Source organism: Canis aureus, chromosome 20 (assembly GCF_053574225.1).
Source record: "Canis aureus isolate CA01 chromosome 20, VMU_Caureus_v.1.0, whole genome shotgun sequence".
In the NCBI taxonomy this organism is placed as follows: domain Eukaryota; kingdom Metazoa; phylum Chordata; class Mammalia; order Carnivora; family Canidae; genus Canis; species Canis aureus.
Window position 1 is genome coordinate 38,356,547 of NC_135630.1, and position 21,157 is coordinate 38,377,703.

Below are 21,157 nucleotides of genomic sequence, written 5' to 3' on the forward strand. Positions count from 1 at the left end.
CCACCGCCACCACCAATCCCAGATATCAGCATAAGCCCCAGGTGGGCAGGCTAAAATCCATGCCAAGGCCTCAGGGTACGTCATTGTCCTTCAGCTGTTCCTCAAGGTAGGTCATTGTCTCTCAACTCCAAAATCACATAATTAAATTCAATAATTCAATACTGAGCATTTGTAAGAAAGCCACACTGAGCTCTCACAGCCTGTCCAGGTCATTCAAGTCAGAACAGTCATCACGTAGGTCACCAATGCTTTGCTCTGCCCAGTGGCTCAGTCCTATGATTCCTCACGACATACTGAGGTTAATCCTATGGGCCCCACTCAGCTTCCACTCCTTGCTAATGTGTCATGTTCCAAATGTTCCTATCTTGGATGCCCATTTTTGCTGCTGGGTTCTCTCTAGGTGTGCACACCTCTGCATCCAGCATCTCCCACCAAACTTGAGCATATGCTAATTCCTTCTTTTAAGTGTGGCTGTCTTAGGAAGATGGATCTCTGCACTGGTTCTTTTAAAAAGTCAGATCTGGGGATCCCTGGGTGGCTCAGCGGTTTGACTCCTGCTTTCATGCCCAGGGCCTGATCCTGGAGACCCGGGATTGAGTCCCACATCGGGCTCCCTGCATGGAGCCTGCTTCTCCTTCTGCTTGTGTCTCTGCCTCTCTCTCTCTCTCTCTGTCTCTCATGAATAAATAAATAAAATCTTTTAAAAAAAGAAATGTTAAAAAAGTAAAAAATAAAAAAAATAAAAAGTCAGATCTGTACACATCCACTCAGGCAAAATTGCGCAAATGCATCCTTGACCGGGGGTGGGGGGTGAGGGGGTGAAGCCATACTCAGTGAGAGGCCAGCCAGACCCAAGCCCACCCGCCTGGCACATACCTGCACCCATCAGATGTGCAGTGGTAGGTGAGGATGCAGCCATCTGCACAGTCGGAGGTTTGAAAATCACTAACTCCCGCTCTGTGGGGTTAAGTGATAGCAGAACAAATTCTGCTGGAAAAGGTCATGTGTTCTTGAAGATTTCCAAGAATTCCAGATATTCTCCTATTCTTTGTCCAGGGGTAAAACAATATATACATTCAAGATTTTTTTCCCTGGAACTAACTTCAGCCCATCTTGCTCTAATTTAAACCCATTCTCTGGGCTTAAGATTTTTGCCTTTTCATGAACTATTCTCCTTCCTAATCATGGAAAGATTATTAAATTGCAAACCTACCACATGCCTGGCATTGTATAGGTTGTTTTCAGACACAGTTTCATCGTGGCAACTTTCTGCAAGATAGGTTTCTTTTTCCCTGTTTTTAGAGGAGAAACTGAGTCTTTAGGGGATTTAGTAATTCACATGATATCATGCTGTTAATAAATGACAGACTGTCATTGAAACCCAAGCCGGACTTCCCAGCCAGGGCTACCAAACACCAGGCTATTCTTCTATCTAAAATATTCACCTTACAGCTATAATGAGTTTACAAAGAGTTCTGAAAGCAGAAACTAGCCCCAATTAGCAACTTTTATAGCTATTAAATAATCTGTTTAACTTACCCTCCAAATAATGTCCTGCTGTCTAAATAAATATCAATGATATTTTTTCTAACTTCACTTTCAACTCCTCATCAAAGGAGCCAGCCCACCTTTAAGACCCTGTGCAGAGGCACCTGGGTGCCTCAATAGTTGAGCATCTGCCTTCAGCTCAGGGCATGATTCTGGAGTCCAGGGATCGAGTCCGGCATTGGGCTTCCTGCATGGAACCTGCTTCTCCCTCTGCCTACGTCTATGCTTCTCTGTGTGTGTGTGCCTCTCATGAATAGATAAATAAAATCTTTAAAAAAAAAAAAAGGATGGGGGATGGGGGTGCCAGCCAGCCTTTAAGACCATGTGCAGAAGGGACACAAGACTTAATTGCCTCTTTCAATTCACAGTATCACATGGAGGTCAGGACATTTCATTTGTGGTTCTTCCCAACCATAAGGTTCCTTGGGCAGGACATGCCAGGTGAGGATTTCAGAGCCAGGCTGGCATTTGCCTCCAGCAAGTGGGGAAGGAAGGTGGGTGGCCAGACCAGTCCTGGAAGCCTGCACCTGGGCAAGGGACTTCCAGCTCAAGCCCTCAATCATCGCCGATCTCAGACCATCAGAGGTTGTTTCCAGGAAGGCATGCCTGCTTCTGGGGCCCCCACACTTTGGAGAGGGCTCCAGGGAGCCACTGAGGAATTTTAGGATCTCAGGAACTCAGCCAGGGGGTCTCAGCTGGCATTGGGGAGCATAACAACTCCCAGGGAGTACTCAGAAGTGTGACACTGAGTTGTTGCAAAGCTGAGGGTACTGTAGGCAATTAGTGGTAGGGCAGGTTACGCTAAATGTGCTCTAATATGTGAGACAGACCCATACAATGACAAATTGCCCATTCAAAATGTGACTGGCACTCTACTGACTGAACCCAACTTTCTCAGTGTACAGAGTAAAAGGATTTGAATGATTTCCCCTGAAGGGACTTAGCAAGAATTTTTTCTGCCCACTGGTGTCAGCATATATTCAGCTCCCCCAGGAAAAACGTGATAAAGTTTATTGCTTCTTCTTAAACATGTCAGTAAGGCCACAATCCCCAGAAATGAAAAGAAAAATGATATTCATCAAATGTGCCAAATCCTGCATTAAGTGCAATGCTTAGCATGCATTATCTCATTTCTCCTCTGAAAAAACAAACCAAACAAAACAACAAACCCTGGGAATCAGGTGGTCTAAGGAGGAAGGGAAAGGCTCAGAGCAGTTGAGTAAGCTAACCAGGATCACACAGCTCATCCGTGGCAGAAGCAAGATTGCAACCTAGCTCTCCTGGCGAGCACCTTCCATGGAGACACATGAGAGCAGCAAGTTGGGCACCCAAAATTATACCTCTCTCTAGGCACCCCAAATCACATTTCGGGTCTTGTAGAGACTCTACCAAACCTAAGCAAAATAGAGGTCAAGTTCATCTTGGAGCCTCCTCTCCTCCTCCTGGGGCTCCCTCCACCAAATACACTGGAGTTAGCCGGAAGAAGCTAGTCACGGGTAATTGCTACCAGGAAGTTTTGCTTTTTGTAAGAGTACCTCTGCCATGTGAAAAACACGGATATATAAGGAAGCAAGCTCCCATTGGGGAAGGGAAATGGAGAGGGGGTTAATTGCTAAGGAGAAATAAGACCTATTTCTAGAACTATTACCATCCTTTCACTTTGCCTCACATAAACCAGTCTTTAAAACCTGTTGAAGAAATAAAAGGGCTTTGGCCTGGGTGCTTCTGATCACCTCTGAGAGTTCTGTTTTCTCTCTATTTGGTCTTGAACCATGGCAATCCAAGAAGGAAGGGAAATAATAGTGAAGAGAGACACAGAGAAGAGAGGGGAGATGGTATTTCCATGTAGGCTCTAAGACTTTCATAGCAACAAGAAAATGGAAAAGCAGCAGGGCTGCTGATAATGGTCCTCCCTTGGCAATTTTTGAGATCTTTCTGCATTTAGTCAGAAAGTAACCAGACTGGAAATCCCCCATCCTATCACTTCCGGGGTGTGTGAAGCACGCACATGCCCTAACATGGAGGAAACACAAGTTTTTCATTTGTGTAAACAAGATAGTAATTTCCAACTCATGGCACTGCCCTTAAAAATATACACGGAAATAAAGTACCTAGCACTTAGTAGGCACTCAGTAAGAGGAAGCACCTAGGGCTGAGGCTGATTCTCTTAGATGGAGTGCATGGGTGCTTTAGGCTAGGTGATGCAAAGGAGTTCATCACCTCCAAAGCTCTGACTTTGCATCGTCAATCTCTTTTTCTCCTAGAGAATGGGCGGGGGTTGGGGGGGGAGGAGCAAGAAGGGGAGTTTTCAGGGTAACAAGACTAATCAGGATTTCACCATCAAAGCAAATATATCCAATTAACAGCTATTAAAGAAGCATTTTCTGGCACTGTGCACAATGAAGGCCATTCTATCTAGTGGAAATTAATCTTAATTATTGGTACCTGCATACATACGTGAAAAGGGAAGCAACTCACATTAATCTACATTAAACTTAATAGCAGTCCGTGTATTATCTATTCTGAGTCAAAATTGACTGTTGGCCTCTGCATAGATACCTGCAGTGCTAACTCAAGTAATTACAGTGCAGTGGGTCTCAAAGACACAATTTTTTCCCTATATAATAAATCAGCAGCGAGAAGCTTTTTATAATTAAAAACCAAAAGGAAAAAATAGAACTGTATAGGCAAATGTCATTTCCTTCTAAAAGAAATTAGGAAAAAGGAAAATGTGTTTTCTTGCTGTCTCTCCTGAACAGAGGATGAAACACTCATCTCTGATGGAATCCCAAACAGAGAGATAAATACACGGTTAGGTTTATAGAACTATGGAAAAGAATGTTTTTGGAACCTCAAATTCAAGGTTTCTAAGAGCCTTTCACTTTATTTCCAAAGACACTAATAAGGCTGAGAGCAATGCCTTGTATGAATTGGAATTTCCAATAGTCTGGGGCAGGGTGGAAGGCCAAGTCGATTTTATTAAATTCCACTTCGATGGGATCCCCTTCCATTCATCATGATAAAAAGAGGAAGGATGACCATGTTCTCACCCTCTCTGCTGCTCACACCCTTCACACCGGAGCATCATTCATTTATTCAGTAAATCAAATTGTAGCCATTGCCCTACCTGACCCAGATTGTGCTCACTCTTGCTGTCTCCATCTCCAGAAACCACAGGCCCTCCTTCACCTTGAATATTCCAGTTCCCTAGGGCTTTCCCTGGTTGCCTGAAATCATACATCTACTGGTGCTCTGTGATCTCCAGACCCTCCTGTCCCACCTTCACCCCAGCCAGTATTTCCTCAAGTGTGTCATGCCCACTACCACTGGAACAGGAAGGACTAAGTGATGCGCAGATTAACAGTGACCTCATTTGTCAGGTGCCGACCAGCAGGCACCCCATGCGTTCCACATTTTCCTGTGCTCATAGGGAAGACCACCCACACAACCTCCACAGTCAGGACACAAGCTCACTCAAGCTGGACTTCCCCAGACTGGCCGCCAGTCCTCATCATTATCTAAATCCCAGCTCACTCCAATGCAGGATGCTTCTTAAGCCCCTGCTACCTCCCTGCACATTCTCATCTTCATTTCTGGATTACCCTTAAGCCTTCCCTCACTCTGCCCAGCCCCCCTCCTTGAGTGCCAACCAGGGCCGCCGTGCCCAGCTATTGGGTTATGTGTATAACGGCAAATTGAAAGGTGGCACCAGGACTGTATACTCAGTGGCCCTCTCAACTTCTTGGCACCCTGTCACCACCACCTTGGCTCAGTTTTGACTCTTTGCCCTGCACCTTCTCCAGCCTCCGCATTCCCATCCCACTACTCTGCTCTCAGCCCCCAGACCCCTTCTTTATCCAAAGCCACTCACAACCCCACAACTGTTCACCATAGGACCTCGAAGTCAGTTTCTTTTCTTTTTTCTTTCTTTCTTTTTTTTTTTTTTTTTACATTTTATTTATTCATGAGAGACACATAGAGAGAAGCAGAGACATAGGCAGAGGGAGAAGCAGGCTCCATTCGGGGAGTCCAATGCAAGACTCAATCCCAGAACCCCAGGATCACACCCTGAGCTGAAGGCAGACGCTCAACTGCTGAGCCACCCAGGCATCCCTGAAGTCGGTTTCCAATACCATGCTTGGAATCTTTTCACCCAGTGCCTGCTCCAACCTTTCCCATCAGGCTGAAAGTCTGTTGAATCATAACTATCTTCACAGCCATGGTTTTCTCACCCCTACTCTCTAAGTACATGGACTAGCTCTTGCTGCTTCCTCCTACCTCTGATACCTGTCCACATTGTTCTCCCTTATCCAGTAGGGTCATTTAGCACAGTTTTCAAATAAAAAAACGTGTATATGCTCTCTGGAGAAACTTTAGAAAATCTAGGAAAAGAAAGAAAGAAAGGTAGCCTCTTGGTGTTTACTACTCAGATCTTCTTTCTGTGGCTACATAGCCCACATTCATCAAAATGGCAACACAAGTGACATTGCTTTTTAAAATGATTCTTATTCATTTCTTTTCTTTTCTTTTTTTTAAGATTTATTTACTTATTTGAGAGAGAGTGAGGGTGGGGGGAGGAGCAAAGGGAGAATCTGAAGCAGACTCCATGCTGAGTGCAGAGCCTGACATGGGCTCAATCTCGGCATCCTGAGACCATGACCTGAGGCAAAACCAAAAGTCAGATGCTCAATCAACTATGTCACCTGGGCACTCATTCATTCATTTCTTTTCTTTGAATATGTAATGTGTGCTCTGGTCTGCAAGCATCCTTCTCCAGAGGTAATCAGCATTACCAGCTTATTTTATGCTTTCTAGTTTATGGGTGATACGTGTGTGTGTATGTGTGTGTGTGTATGTGTGTGTGTGTGTGTGTGTGATATTATATATATTTTCTTTTTACACAAGTGGTGGGTCCACCATGCTTTTACATCTTGCCACTTCTGCTTAATAAATGTGAGAGCAATTTATATTGTAAATGTAGATCTGTACTAGCTTCCTTTTAAATATATCTCTTTAATTAAAACAGTTACTATATAACAACAAAGTTGAGGTTGAAATATAGCAAAAATCATGAGAAGCATTTGAACAGTTGAAATTCAGAGTACACTGGTCTCCCTTGTATATAATTTCTGTCACCTCCTCTGACCACCTAACCTTACCCATAAGTGGCCCTCTGGACCTGCTTGAATACCTCTACTGATATGGAACTCACTTCCTCAAGAGATAGCCTGAGGTGGTGATGCTGTCCTCCTGAGCCTTCTTCCCTTCATCACACTGAAATATCTTCCATTTCCCAGCTTGCAGAAATCCAATGATCTCACCTTACTGGAATTTAAAATCTATTTCATCCATTTGGACACTTAACAGCAACCACTCAACAGTGTTTCTTAACCATATCATAGGAGGCTGCTTTGCCCTTTGAACTTAATTTTAAGTTTCTGAAAGGCAGAAACTGACACTTGGGTCTCTCTTGAGTCCCCTTCCAATGCCTGCCATAGGGCTTCCCACACTGCACCTGGATAACGTCTTCTTATCTCCCAGATCTTAGCCAGGTCATTACTTCCCCCAGAGAGGCTTTCCTAACCCTCCACCCCCAGAATTCTTCCAGTCATTGTAATTGTTTGTGATCTGTATTTCCCAGTGGATCATGAAAAGCCTGCCATTGTTTTGAAAAAAAAAATATATATATACATATACATATATATATAATGAGTAAATAAATGGACACATGAATATTAAGGAGAAAATCAATTGTAGCTTTTTCTTGAAATACAGTGATGACAGAGACATATTACGTTTCTTAGGGGATCTTGTGGAATCCAAATGCTGGAGATGTTCTCCTCCAGGGCCCCCTGGACACTGACTGGGCCACCATTTGCCTTGTACAAAAGTCCTAGGGCTCCAACACAGAGCACCTAACCATGACCGAAGCTTCAGAAACACAAAGTTGGAAGTTAAGTTTCTAGGCCATGCAAATTTCAGGAAAGCATGTCTTAGGAGGAGGGTTCTTAGAAGGATATTCATCAAAGTTCATGAGAGCCAGAGGGAAGACAACTAACCTTTATTATGCTCCCATTTTGTGCTGGCAACGGAATTGGAAATGAGAGATTTTTCCCTCTTGCAGGGATGAAGGATGGAGAACTGGCACCAGCCCTAAAGAACACTCCTCTTGCCTGTCCCTCTGCCCAGAACCTGCACGCAACTCTAAGTTGGAATTGTCAGCCAACAAGCACTTCCTGAGAACATACTGGTTATAAAAAGACCAGTCCAGTTTTCTTAACACTCAAGAGAGCAGTATACAATGAATTCTCATGAACAGCTAAACAGTATTGTAAATGAAACACCTAAAACAGCCATCCAAGATTACTGTGGTGGGAGGAGCACAGGGTGTGAAGGACAAAGCATGTGAACCCTGACTCTGACCCTCTCAGCAGTGTGACCTTTGGAAGTGTACTTCATCGCTCTCAACTTTATCTCTGCAACGAAAGTAATAATGCTGCCTCACAATTGTCCTGAGATTAAATGAAACGTGATAAGATCAAACAAACTTGAAAGTGGGCAGAGACTGCATGTGGACTTTAGAAGGAGATGGGTTGGAAATAGGGCAGGGAAGGGAGATGTGGAAAAGGAAGGAAAGTCACTGGCAGAGGCAGAGGTCACTCACATCGTACAAAGGAGGACCTTTGACATGTCCATTATGATTTGCTCATCCTGTATTCTTGTCACTCCATGAACATTCAATGAGCATCTACAAATGGTGAACTAGTCACTGCAAAGCCTACACTCATGGAGCTTACATTTCAATAGGGATACAGACACACAAAGAATTGACTTGGATTCTGTGGACTCAGGGCTCCAAGGTGAGGGGCGGAGCATATGGGAGTGACTCCTAATCCAGGCAGGTGTGTTAGAATCAGGTGGCAGTTTTCTGAGACAAGTAGAGTCATCTCGGATGGGGTGGGGTGGGGCAGAGGTGTTGGAGGTGGAAGTTTCTAGAAACCTCCTATAGGCTGAGACCTATACTTTCTCAGAGAGTATAAGGGAAGAAGTGACTAGAAGACAGAGCCTCATAAATCATGGTAATGAATTTGGACCATACCATATAAATCAACGTAGAATTTTAAGTAAGAAAGTGACACACACAATCAGATTTGCACTCTAGAAAGCAGAATGAGTTGGAGTAGGGCAAGATAGAGATGAGGAAACAAGCCAGGAAAGACTTCCGGGAAATTAACTAAAGGAGAGACTATAGGAGATGAGGGGAAGCAGAGAGAGGTATGGAGAATATGACTCACAGTATTCATGAATGGTTGGAGGACGGTGACAAAGGAAAGATATCAGCAGTGGTCCCCAGGTGTCTGCCTTAGGCAGTTAGGTAAAAGGTGGCACCAATGACTGATAGGAGGTTTCAAGATGAGATACTGAAATCAATTTTGGATATGTCAAGACTGAGGTTCTTGGGAGCTATCCAACGATAGTTGTCCAACCCCCTAAGAGGTGGGCAGAATAAGGGACTCAATTCAGGAGACTAACAGTGAGCTGGAGAGGCAGGAGACAGCCCTACAAAAAGTGCAGTGTGACAGAAGCCAGGAAGGGAGAGGGTGTTGCATGATGAGATAAGACTTTAGATATATTTATTGGAGAGGGGAAAGTGGAAGTCTTGGTGACTGGGCAAGTTCCAGAGGAATCCAGATTGCCAGTGCTGAGAGGCAGATGGGAGGTGGAAGAGGAGACAGCAAGTACAGGCAAAATACCAGGAACTTCCTATGACAGTTAAGATGAAAGATAAGGAAGTACCTAGACAGGAATAAGTACAGGGAGGGTTTTGAGAATGATTTTTTTTTAAGGTGGGAGAGTCTCAAGCATGTCTTAGTAAGAAAAAAAAAAAAACAATGGGAAGAAAAGTTTTAAATATATATATAGAAGAGAGGAAGAAAACAATGATAGAGGAGAGTCTTGAAGAGAATGGATGGAGATAGGATCCAGGAGGTATTTCACTAGAACAAAAATGAAAGATGTTCTATTGGTTAGAAATATCATTCAGGCTCAAATAACAGTAAATCCTCCAGGATTGTGATTTAAACTCAGATTTAATAAGTCAGGAGGTAGCTATTCACTATAATCAGTTAAGCACCTCAATGGTGCTGGGGCTCAGAACTAACAACCCTGTGATTTGCTTCACCTTTGCCTCATGGTTGCAAGATGGCTGCAGAAGCTGTAAGCATTACATCTGTAAATGACTAATTCATAGTCAGGAGGCAGGGGTTGGTGATGGGCAGAGTTTCTCCTCTCATAACCGCCCCCCTTAAAAGAAAGAAAAGTATATTCTAGAAGCCCTCCAGAAGACGACTTCTTGATACATCATATTACCTAAAATTGGGACTTAAGAGTCATCCCCAGACCAAGGCTGGATCCACTTCCCAAAATGAAGGCATCTCCACCCAGGCAAAATCAAGACTCCAAAGGCAAAGAAGAAAGGGGTGGCTTTAGTTTGGAAATAGTAGTGTCTGCCTCAGAGGTACAGGTAAGATAGGTCAGCAGGTTTGGGAGCAAGAAGTTGAATGAATTCTCATCCAGCAGACACAGTGCATGTGCTGCACACCCACCCACCCACCCGTACACACACACACACACACACACACCAGCTGTGACAACCAAGGAGGTCTCTCAACATTGCCGAATGTCCCCTGGGGAACAAGATGGTCCCAGTCAGGAAACACTAATGTACACTATTTTATTTAATCCTGTAGATCAAATATTGTGGTCTTGCTTTCAGGGATGAGATAAAATGCCCAAGGACGCCCAACTAAGAACAGATAGAGCCAAAATTCAAACCGAGTCTGCTGGAGACACATCTTCCCGCTGGCCTGAGTTCCACAGCCCACAATGCATCACCAGCACTGTCACCAAGCAGCACCCCTAGTTCTTGCCTAAGCCTTCCTGCTGGGGTTCTACACACCATAGACTTGCCTTTGGTAGTGATCCGTTTTCCGGAAAGAATTAGAACTCATAAAAATTAAATCTTTACAAGAGCTCTATATGTTCTTTTCCAGGAAGTCAATCATTTGGGTAAAAAAAAATGTGGCAACATTTTCCCAAGGACTTGGAGGAGGAAACCACCATCCAGAAAGGAAAATCTTTCAAGTTGGAATGTGCTCTAGGCTGCCTCTTTAAATGAAAAACGTTATATGCCTGGGAAATATTATATCTGCCAACGTCATATGAGGGGCTCACTGTAATAACGATAGCATCAACTCCATGCTGCTCTTCATCCCTGAGACTCCAGAAAGGGCCTTAAAATGAAATTTTATACAAGTGCACACAAACATACACGCCATTGGAAAAATTCACACATATATCACTTTGTCCACCTCTCTAATGAAGGTGGAATGCGGTGGCAGATGTTTCACAGCTGCCCAACACTCACCCTCCAGCAGTTTAGGACAGGAAGCCAAGGACACTCGATCCAAGAGGAATTGCAGGGAGAGTTGAGGGAGGTAAAATCCAATCCTGCAAACTGGGATTCAGCCAAATGCATGGAGCACCCCTCCATATCATTGCCTCATCCCTTACTCCAAGATACCGAATGAAGAAAAATGACAGGCATCTATCTGCATCTGAGAGGCCATGCTGGAACTAGGAAAGATTCCTAACACTTGAGGCATACGTGCTGTGTACACAGCCTGCAGCCCAGCACAGTGAGGTCAAGGTTATAGGTTTGGTCCCCAGTCCAGTTAAATATCTTAACTCTGTTGAATAGCCCTTGGCTTTATCCCTACTGTATAGACGGCTGCCAGCCCGTTACGGGATAAACCCTTTCATAAACAATGCCTCACTGATGCACCGTGGAGGGTAGGGGAGCACAGGGATTGGCCACGGCATCTTGTCCAACAAAGTCAGACACTGTATACAAAGGGAGGTAAGGGAACAACTAGCTGGGGAGCATCTCACTCAGGGCATAGCTTTTCCTTTGCTATTTTATGAATCCTTACTAGATCTTATTTATCTGAACTTTACAAATGAAGAAAACTGAGGCTTTGCAGTGTTTAAGCAATGTATTGGGGTTATACCTGCAATAAGTCAGATTCAAACTCAGGTCTACTGACCTCAAGATGACTACATCTGTGCTACCATCATATCAGGACTTGGGCTATTGCTAACACCTCAGAAATCTTTTTGCCTCGCCCAATTCATTACCCACCCTCCTCTCCAGGTAACTGCTGTTCTTCCTTCTGTTATATAGATTAATTTTTCCTTCTGAACTACATATAAATGGAATCATGTAATATGTATTCTTTGATAATGTTGCTACGAACTTTCTTGGCATCTCTTTTGGTGCTCACATATTTACACATATATACCTAGGAATAAAATTACTGAATCAAAGGATATACATTTGTTCACTTTTAGCAGATAATGTCAAGTTGTTTCCCAAGGTGTTGTACTAATTAACACTCCCACTTACAGTATGTGAAGGCTCTCATTGCTTTACATTCTCCAAAATTGGTATTTTGAGTTTCTTTTTAATTTTTAAAAATATTTTATTTATTTATTTATTTATTTATTTATTTATTTATTTATTCATGAGAGACACAGAGAGAGGCAGAGACACAGGCAGAGGGAGAAGCAGGCTCCTTGCAAAAGCCTAACGTGGGACTGGATCCTGGGACCCAGGATCGCGCCCTGGGCCAAAGGCAGGCGCTAAACTGCTGAGCCACCCAGGGATCCCCTCTTTTTAATTTTAATCATTTTTGTTGGCTGTATAGTTGTATCACATTGTGGTTATAGGTTCCTTGGTAATTAATGAACTTGAGGGCCTTTCCATACACTTGTTGGTCGCTCAGACCATTCCCTATTTTGTGGCGGAGCAGTCTGTTTTTACATGTTGATTTGTAGGTCTTTATTCTATGTGCCAAAGTTCTTTGTTAGACATAGGTATTGCAAATATCTTCTCTCATGCTGTGGCTCCTCTGTTCAGTACCTTTGGTGTCTCTTAGTTCTTTTTATTCAAACCCCAAATCAGTGCAACTTTTACTGCATCTTGAAAATATCAGAAATAAGTCAGAAAAATCATAGGGCATCTTGCTGCTGCTGCTGTAGCTGGACAACTTAGATCTTATTCATTAGCCTACTAAACTGTTCATTTTGCAGAAACATAGCTACCATCCAAAAATTTTCTGATATCCTTGTTTTAATGGTTGTGGTTTGCTGAATCAAATGAGCTGAGCTTTTAATTTTAATGATTTTAGTGAAGTCCACTTTATTAGTTTTTTGTTATGATTTTTAAAATATTCGCCACCTAAGGGGAGAAAGATATTCTCCTCTGCTATTTTCTAGAATGTTTATTGTTTACCTCTCATATTTGGATTTGTAATACACATGAAAAAAATTTTCCATACAATGTAGGTTCATTTTTTTTCTCCAAATGGATATCCAATTAAACTAGAACCAATTATTGACAAAGACTAACCTCTTTACTACATTGAAGTAGTGCTTTTCTCACAGAAGTCAAGCAACCGTATATGTGTAGATCTGTTTCTGAATTCTTTACTCTGTTCTACTGGACTGTTTGTCTATTTTTGTAGCCATTCCACCTAACATAACTACTATAACTTTTAAAAAAGATTTGATGTATTCATGAGAGACACACACAGAGAGAGGGACAGACATAGGCAGAGGGAGAAGCAGGCTCCCTGCAGGGAGTCTGAGCAGCACTTGATCCCAGGACCCTACGATCATGACCTAAGCTGAAGGCAGACTCTCAATCACTGAGCCACTGAGGTGCCTCCTACTATAACTTTATAATAAGTCTTTATGCAGTGTAAGTTCTCTAACTTTTTCTACTAGGCTGTCTTAGCTATTCTTGCCCCCATAGTATGTTATATAAGTTTTAGAATCAGCATGTCAATTTTTTAAATCCTTGGGATTTTGAATGGAATCACACTTACTCTATAGATCAATTTTGGGAAAGGGGACATTTCTACAAAATGAAGTCTTCTGATCCACAGTGTGTATCCTTCTATTTATTAGGTCTTCTTTAATTTTTCTCAATAAATTTTTTTTTTAATTTTTTTATTTATTTATGATAGTCACAGAGAGAGAGGCAGAGACACAGGCAGAGGGAGGAGCAGGCTCCATGCACCGGGAGCCCTATGTGGGATTCGATTCCGGGTCTCCAGGATCGCGCCCTGGGCCAAAGACAGGCGCCAAACCACTGCGCCACCCAGGGATCTCTCAATAAATGTTTTTTAATTTAAGTCTTACTGTCTCTGGAGACATAGTCTTGAATATTGAGCAATTTTAATCTATTATAATGTGCATCATTTTTAAAACTTTTTAAAAATTATTTGTGGATAGTATAAAGAAACACAATTTTTCTATTCACCTTGTATCCAGTGTCTTCACTGAATTGAGTTCTGAATTCTAATTATTTATCTATATATTCATTTTGAAATTTTAAAGACATGATCATGATGTGTCCAAATTTTAATAGTAAGCACACTTGTCTCATTTTAGTATCAAGAGGAAAGCTTTCAAAATTTTAGCATTAACTAGATACCTTTTATCATACTAAGATCCCTGCTAGTCTTTCTTGGCTGAGAATTTTAATAATGAACAACGTTTCAATTTTTATGAAGTATTTTTTCCACATCTCTTAAGATGATCACATGATATATTTCCTCCTTTATTTTGTTCATGTGGTTAATGATAATGATTGATTCTCTAATGTTAAGCTAACCTTGCATTCCTAGCATAAGCCCTATTTGGTCATAATATTCTCTTCATTGTATATGTCTGGACTTATTTTTCTTTAGGTCTTTTGAGTCTATGTTAATGAGAAAAACTGGCCTTTCTTGTTCTACACTTGTCAAGTTTTGGTACAGGTTTAGGTTGATTTCAGAAAACAAGCTGAAAATTGTTCTCTTTTTTCCTGATCTCTGGAAGAGTTTGTGAATAATGCATCTTATCTGGTCTTTAAATGGTTGGGAGAGTTCACTGATAAAGCTATCTGGGCTTGGTGTTTTCTCTGTGGAAAGGTTTTTATTTGTCAGGACGAAAAACCAAGAGCAAGAGATAACACAGGCAGACCCATTGGTAATCCAGATAGTAAAGTTATTTGACACAGTTGTTGACTGGTTAACATGTAACCATTAGATCACATGGAAGAATAGAATTTCTATTTTTTAGTTTTGTCTTTTTGCACAGTACTGGCAAGTCGTGTTTTTCAAGAAATTTATCCACTTAAGTTTTCAAATTTACTAGCATAATATCTTCAAGATTTCACATTACTTCTTAATGTCTCTAGGATCTATAGAGATTTCATCTTCATTTCTTCATACTGATGCCATCTTCGTACTGGTACTCTGTGTTCTCTTTCTTCATGATTGCTTCTCCTGAGACTTCGTTAATTCTTTCAGTCAATTCAAAGAAACAGCTTCCAACATTATTGATATTTTTCTATAATGTGTGCATTTTGTTTCATTAATTTAATCTTATCTTCTTTCTACTATTTTGGGTTTAATTTGCCTTTCCTTGTCTAACTTCTTAATTAGATGTTAAAATAATATATTTTAATTCTTTTACTCTTTAATACATACATTTTAAGGATAGACATTTAAAGCACAGCATTAGCTGCCTCCCACAAGTGTTGATATAATTTTTTATCATTCCCTTCAAAATATACACTAATTTTTTATTTCTTCTTTGAGTATGGATTTAATTTACATATAATTAAGCTTCACTACCCAGAGAATCTATTTTGTATATAATATCAATTCTTTGAAATGTCTTGAAACTTGCTTTATTGCTCAATTGATAGTCTATTCTGGTAATTACTTTATAAAAACTTTAAAAGAAAATGTATTCTGCAGTTACAGGGTTCAAGATCTATAAATGTCCAATAGAAGTTTTGTTAGTTATGTTTTTCAAGTTTTCTGTAATTCTGGTAATATTACATCTATTTACTTTATTCATTATTAAGAGGGTTCTGTTAAAATCTCCTACAAACTCTTGTTAGTAGACTTTTTAATTTTTTTCCTTAGTTCTGTCACATTTTTTCTCTATTTCAAGGCTATTTCAAATTTATAATTGCTATATCTTCCTTGTAAAGTTGACCTTTTTAACATTTTGAAATGTCCCTATTTATCTCTAGAATTGCTGCTTTTCTTTAAGTCTGCTTTGTTTGATACAAATATAGCTACATCTATTATTTTGGTTAATGTTTCCTGTATATTTTTTTCCTTCATTTTACTTTCAATCTCTCTTTAACTGTATTTAAGATGTGTCCTATAGGTAACATTTAGTTGAATTTTGCATTTATTTGATCATCTTCATCTTTTAACTTGAGTAGTGTACTTATATTTAAAATAAATACTGATATATTTGACTTTAAAATCTTCTACCTTATTATTTACTGTTGTCCGTTTGCCTCACTCATTCTTTGTTATTCCTTTATTGTCTCCTTTTAAACTAACCAAGTATTTCTATTATTCCACCCTCCCCCTGTATTTGTATTAGCTTGTTAATTATAAATTATCTTATTATACTTGCAGTAGTTATTCTAAGGCAGTTCTCAAACTTTCACATGCATGAGAAACATCTGGAAGACTTCCCAAAATGTAGTTTTCTGGGCTTCACCTCAGATTTACTGCTTCTGCAGGCCTGAGAGGAACACAAGAAATTACATTTCTAACAAGTTTGCAAGTGATGCTGATGAGGCCAGTCCAGGATTCACATTTTGAGAAATATATATCCTTGATTTATTGCAGTCTGCTGTAGACTGATACATCTACTATTTCCCAGAAAATGCAACAACCTTAGAATTCTTCCACTCCACTTACTCAAATTTCTACTTTTATGCTACAATTTTCATGCATTTTAATTCTATGTATTTTTAAACCCCAAAGACATGACTTTATAGTTGTTATACACAATAAATATTCATCTAATTTTTATATTTATCTTTGCACTGCTCTTCATTTCTTCTTGCATTTCTGCACTTCCATCTGAGATCATTTATCATTTACTTAAAGAACTCCTTTCAGTATTTCCATTACTGTGTCAGTTGGTAGCAAATTCTCTCAACCTGGTTGTATAAAAAGTCTTCATTTTATTTTTATTTTTTAAAGGATATTTTTGCTGGGTATAGAATTTCAGAATGGGGAATATTTTCTTTCAGCATGATAAATATGCAACTCCGTTGTTGTTTTCTTTGTTTTGTTTGTTTCCAGCATTTCTTTTGAATGTCGACTATAAGTCTTAGTGCTGTTCCCTTGAGGCTAAGACGTCCATTTTAAATGGCATCTTTTAAGGTTTTCTCTTTGTCTTTGATTTTAAGTAGTTTGACTATAATGTTCCTGAGTATGGCCTTATTTGTATTTACTCTATTTGGCATTTATTGTGTTTATTGAATTTGTAATTTGATGATTTTCATTAATTCTGGAAAATTCTCAGAGTATCTCTTCTGAGATGGCTTCTGCCTCAATTCTCTCTCTCTTCTCTTTCTGAATTTATACTTACAGATGATTAGAACTTTTCACCATATCCCAGGTGTCTCTTATGCACATTTTTATGTGTTTTCAGCCTTCTTCCTCTTTGTGATTTTTCTATCCTAACCTGACCTTTTCTAACCTACACTTAAGTTTTCTAATAATTTCTCTTGATATGTCTATTGTTTTGTTAAGTCTATCTATTGAGTTATTTATTTCAGTTATTATAGTTTTCATTCAAAAAATTCCTTTTCATTCTTATTGACAGATTCCAGCTGTCTGGTGAGATTTTCTATCTTGCCATCTACTTTTTTGCACATATTAATTACAATTAAAGACAGTGCCAAACAATTTTAATATCTGGAATTTCTGTGGGTCTGTTTCTATTGTTTGTTCTTTCTCTTGTTTTTACTCCTGGTGTGCCAAGTGATATTTAATTGAAAGCTGGACATTATGTACAATACATTTTAGAGGATTTAGGTTATGTTCTCTTCCTGCATAGGGGTTTTAGTAAGGGTTTAGACTGGCAGTTAAAGTAGAAAGAAAGTCACCTTGTCGGAGTAATAACTGGGATACTTCAAGACTTGATTTTTGGTTTTCATAAAGGCTGACCTATTTTAAGTGTGCCTTTAATGTCAGGGTATAGCCTTTATAAGTATTAATTTAAAGCCTCAATATTTACAAGGCCCTCTTGTTTGTTATGTCCTGAACTCCAATAATTATCTGCCCAGCACTGTGAGACTGCAGAAAGTTCCATGTTGCTTTATAATATTTCTATGCTGCCCCATGCAACTAGAAATATTAGTAAATGCCTCAAGTTAATAGCAATAGAGAATGTTGGGCTCACCTCCCTGAGGTTCTCTTTTCACCAGGATCTTGATTTTCCAAGTCCTAGATGCCTTAGTAGCACTGAACTCCAATTTTTGTCTTGCTAGTCCCATGAGACAACCAAAAGCTTTGATTAAATACTTTCTGCTCAGACTCTCAGCCCTATTCTGCTTATAAATCAACAAACACGTTAAGAATAAACCACCAGAAAATATTGAGCCTGACTTTTCTCTAGGATCCTGGCTCCACAAAGCCTGGATGCTTTGATTATTCTCCAACATCTTCAAGGAGTAGTTGCTTTTTTATTATATAACTGTTATATTTGTCAGGAAATAATATTCTCATGAAAGCTAGTCAATCATAGTCAGAAGTGGAAGTTGATTGGTTGTTGTTTTTTTTTAAGTCCTCCAGGTGGCTTTAATATGTGGTCATACTTAGGAACCACTGCCCTAACTTATTATACTTCCCTGCACATGTAGTTTCCTCTGCCAGGAACATTGTTTTACACCCTCTGCCTGGCTAACCTCTGGCAGAAGCCTTTACTTACCTAAAGACACATGGGGTTAGTTGCCATTCTACATAAGCCTCTAAAACACTATATCTATTTATTTTAACACTTATCCCACTATATTCTAGTCTGTGTGCTTTTGCATTTATCTTCTCCAACAGGCTCTGAGTTCCTCATTTTTCCCAAACAACAGTCCTCTCTCTCCCTCTCCAATCCTATGGAATAGCTTTTGGATTCATCCCAACACATCTGGACTTTTGATCCTTTGAGGCTAATTTAACTCCTCACCTTCCTTGGCTTAATCAGTATGAAGCATTTCTAATCCTGTTACCAACTGTGAATAACCTTCATGCTTCCTCTTTCATTTACATATATATCTAGCATTATCTTTATGCTAAATATATATGTGTATGCTTTTGGGGGTGTATGAATTCAATCATTCAATAATCATGTATTGAGCTACTAATATATGCACTGGCTAGGGTGGAAGGTGCAGCATATTTCATTATTTAAAGCTCAGCTCAAAGGTTATTACCTTTGGGAAATTTCTTTCTAGGCATGCTATTTTGTGAGATGGCAGTGCTTCACTGTGCAGAGTTCATGGCCTTTTGGAAAAGTGAAATAACCCCATCCTTCCACTGGGAAAGGGATAGAGAATGCTTCCTGCATTACACCAGCTACTTAACTAACTGCTAAAATAGTGATATCACGTTGGAATTTTTCTAGATATATGCTGGGATAATGGGAAGGGGGATCAAACTTGTTGACAATCCAAAGAATAATGTCTTCCCACCAGAGCAGCTGTTGCTAAGTTAATGTGTGCCCTGTCAGGGAAAAAATAGGAGCCTTCCTTAAAATGTCTGTTATTTATTTGATTGCTTGCCTGTTCCAGCACTGATTTGCTTGTTTTACAAGTGCATATTTTGCAAGGTGTGTGTGTGTGTACACGTGCACACTACAGGTGCAGAGGGAATGAGAGAAAAAATGTCTTTCTCATCGTTGTGACTCCAGAGACGCTCCATCAGTGTCCTTACTACATTTTCTCCAATGCTATTGGAATAGTGCTGTAGACAGTAAAGAAATGGGTTATAGAAATCATCTAGCCTCTTGCTCTTTTTGTCTTTTATGTATCAAGCATCTTTTTGTCATCCCATAGGAAAGAAAATGGGAATCCTGGAACCACTCCATGACAGTCCTTCAAAGGTCAAACTTGGATTCAGTAAAGACATCCTGGCAGAGAGAGCTACATTATTTCAAAATAAAGGATCCAAGTAAGTTTGTATTTCTCTTTCCAGAAAGCAAGGAAGATATTTTATTTTCCTTTGTATTTCCCATGGTACCCATTGCAGTGGTTTCCACTCAAAAGAATTTGGGAAACAAATCCAGATAATAATGGGGAACAAGATAGACTGTCATCTGTCTAAGGTGGAGAAGGTCTGACTCTGGCCAGAAACAAGGGAATGTACAATATGAACTCTCTGCATTCCTTTCAGGCCTGAGAGTGATCAGTGAGTAACTCAAATTCCCTTTCAGAGTTCATCATCTTTCTCCTGCCTAACTCTCTGTATTTCCAGTTTTTTGTAAATGGACAGCAATAATCATATTTCAAGACTAATAGTTATCAATGACTGCAAGTGTAAGATACTTGTTTAATGGAAAAAAAAACCTTACTCAAACATGTGAGAAACTGTAACTTTTAGAATCTGCTGATTGAAAAAAATGTATAATAAAACCAACTATTAATTCAGTACCTTTTAAAAAGGATATCTGAATCAGTATAACATCTGTGCATATTTCAAACTCAGCATAAACATCTGTGTGTGTGACATTATACATAAACGACAGATAATATTTGATTGTATATGAATTTGAAGACCTTTTGAAATAATTCCAACCCTTTGTTCCCTGACCCTCTCCCTCCAACCCCCCTGCTCACACTTCCTTAAGGATCTCATCTCCATTGCATTTGCACTTGACTCCTTCTACCTCCTTTGCCTGGCCCACTTTGCCCTTGGTTAGCCATCAGATTATTTTCTATATGCTTCAAGACCTCTCAAACTCTACTGGCCTCATGTAAACCTGGCTCCACTCCTGGTCATCAGTATCTCTCACTCACCCTAAGTATAACAAATGGTCTTAAACTATCTTCCTTCTTTTGACTGTTTACCTGTTCTGCCCAAATTGGCTTTGTTTTACAAATATCAATTTTTCAAGAATTCATCAGTGAATATGTGAGACCTCCAGTTGTAACAATATCCATCCTTTGTAAAGAACTCAGGTCTGGGACATCTGGGTGCTTAGTGGTTGAGGGTCTGCCTTAAGCTCAGGTCATGATCCCAGGGTCCTGGGATTGAGTCCCACATTGGGCTCCCTGCTTCATGAGGAGCCTGCTTCTCTCTCTGTCTCTACCTCCCTCTCTCTGGCTCTCATGAATAAATAAATAAAATATTTTTTAAAAAATAAGAATTCAGATCCGGGCCTTGCAGCTTGGAGGAATCCATAAATATTTGTTAGGAAAAATGATGTTATGAAGTAGGTGCCACTTGTATTCTTAGGTATCCCCTATTTACAGATTCAAGATAATTTATGCAAATTAGATAACATTTTGTGACTTGTGAGGGGACTGCCCTGGCCTTACTGTCTAGGCCACCACTAGGCCAAGCCAGAAGAAAGAACCAGATAATGATGGACTGAGCTTTGCCATCCTGCCATTCATTTCTATAGTTTTTAACTTTGCCTTATAGGTCCACAGAAAAAGCCAGACCCTTCGTTCAGAAGATAGCCC

The 21,157-nt window shown here is 40.1% G+C and overlaps 1 long non-coding RNA gene across 11 annotated transcripts in view; it reads left to right on the forward strand.

Moving 5' to 3' along the window:
* LOC144291710 (uncharacterized) overlaps positions 1-21,157 on the forward strand; it is a 44,452-nt gene that overhangs the window by 6,012 nt on the left and 17,283 nt on the right. For 7 of the 11 annotated variants that reach the window (XR_013359092.1, XR_013359089.1, XR_013359088.1 and 4 more), the window contains exon 6: positions 19,529-19,643. This is a non-coding gene — a long non-coding RNA (uncharacterized LOC144291710). Of the gene's footprint in view, positions 1-1,916; positions 1,990-7,672; positions 8,097-10,601; positions 11,762-19,528; positions 19,644-21,157 lie in introns of those variants that run through there. The other 4 variants (XR_013359095.1, XR_013359094.1, XR_013359097.1 and 1 more) reach the window with 4 other exon arrangements.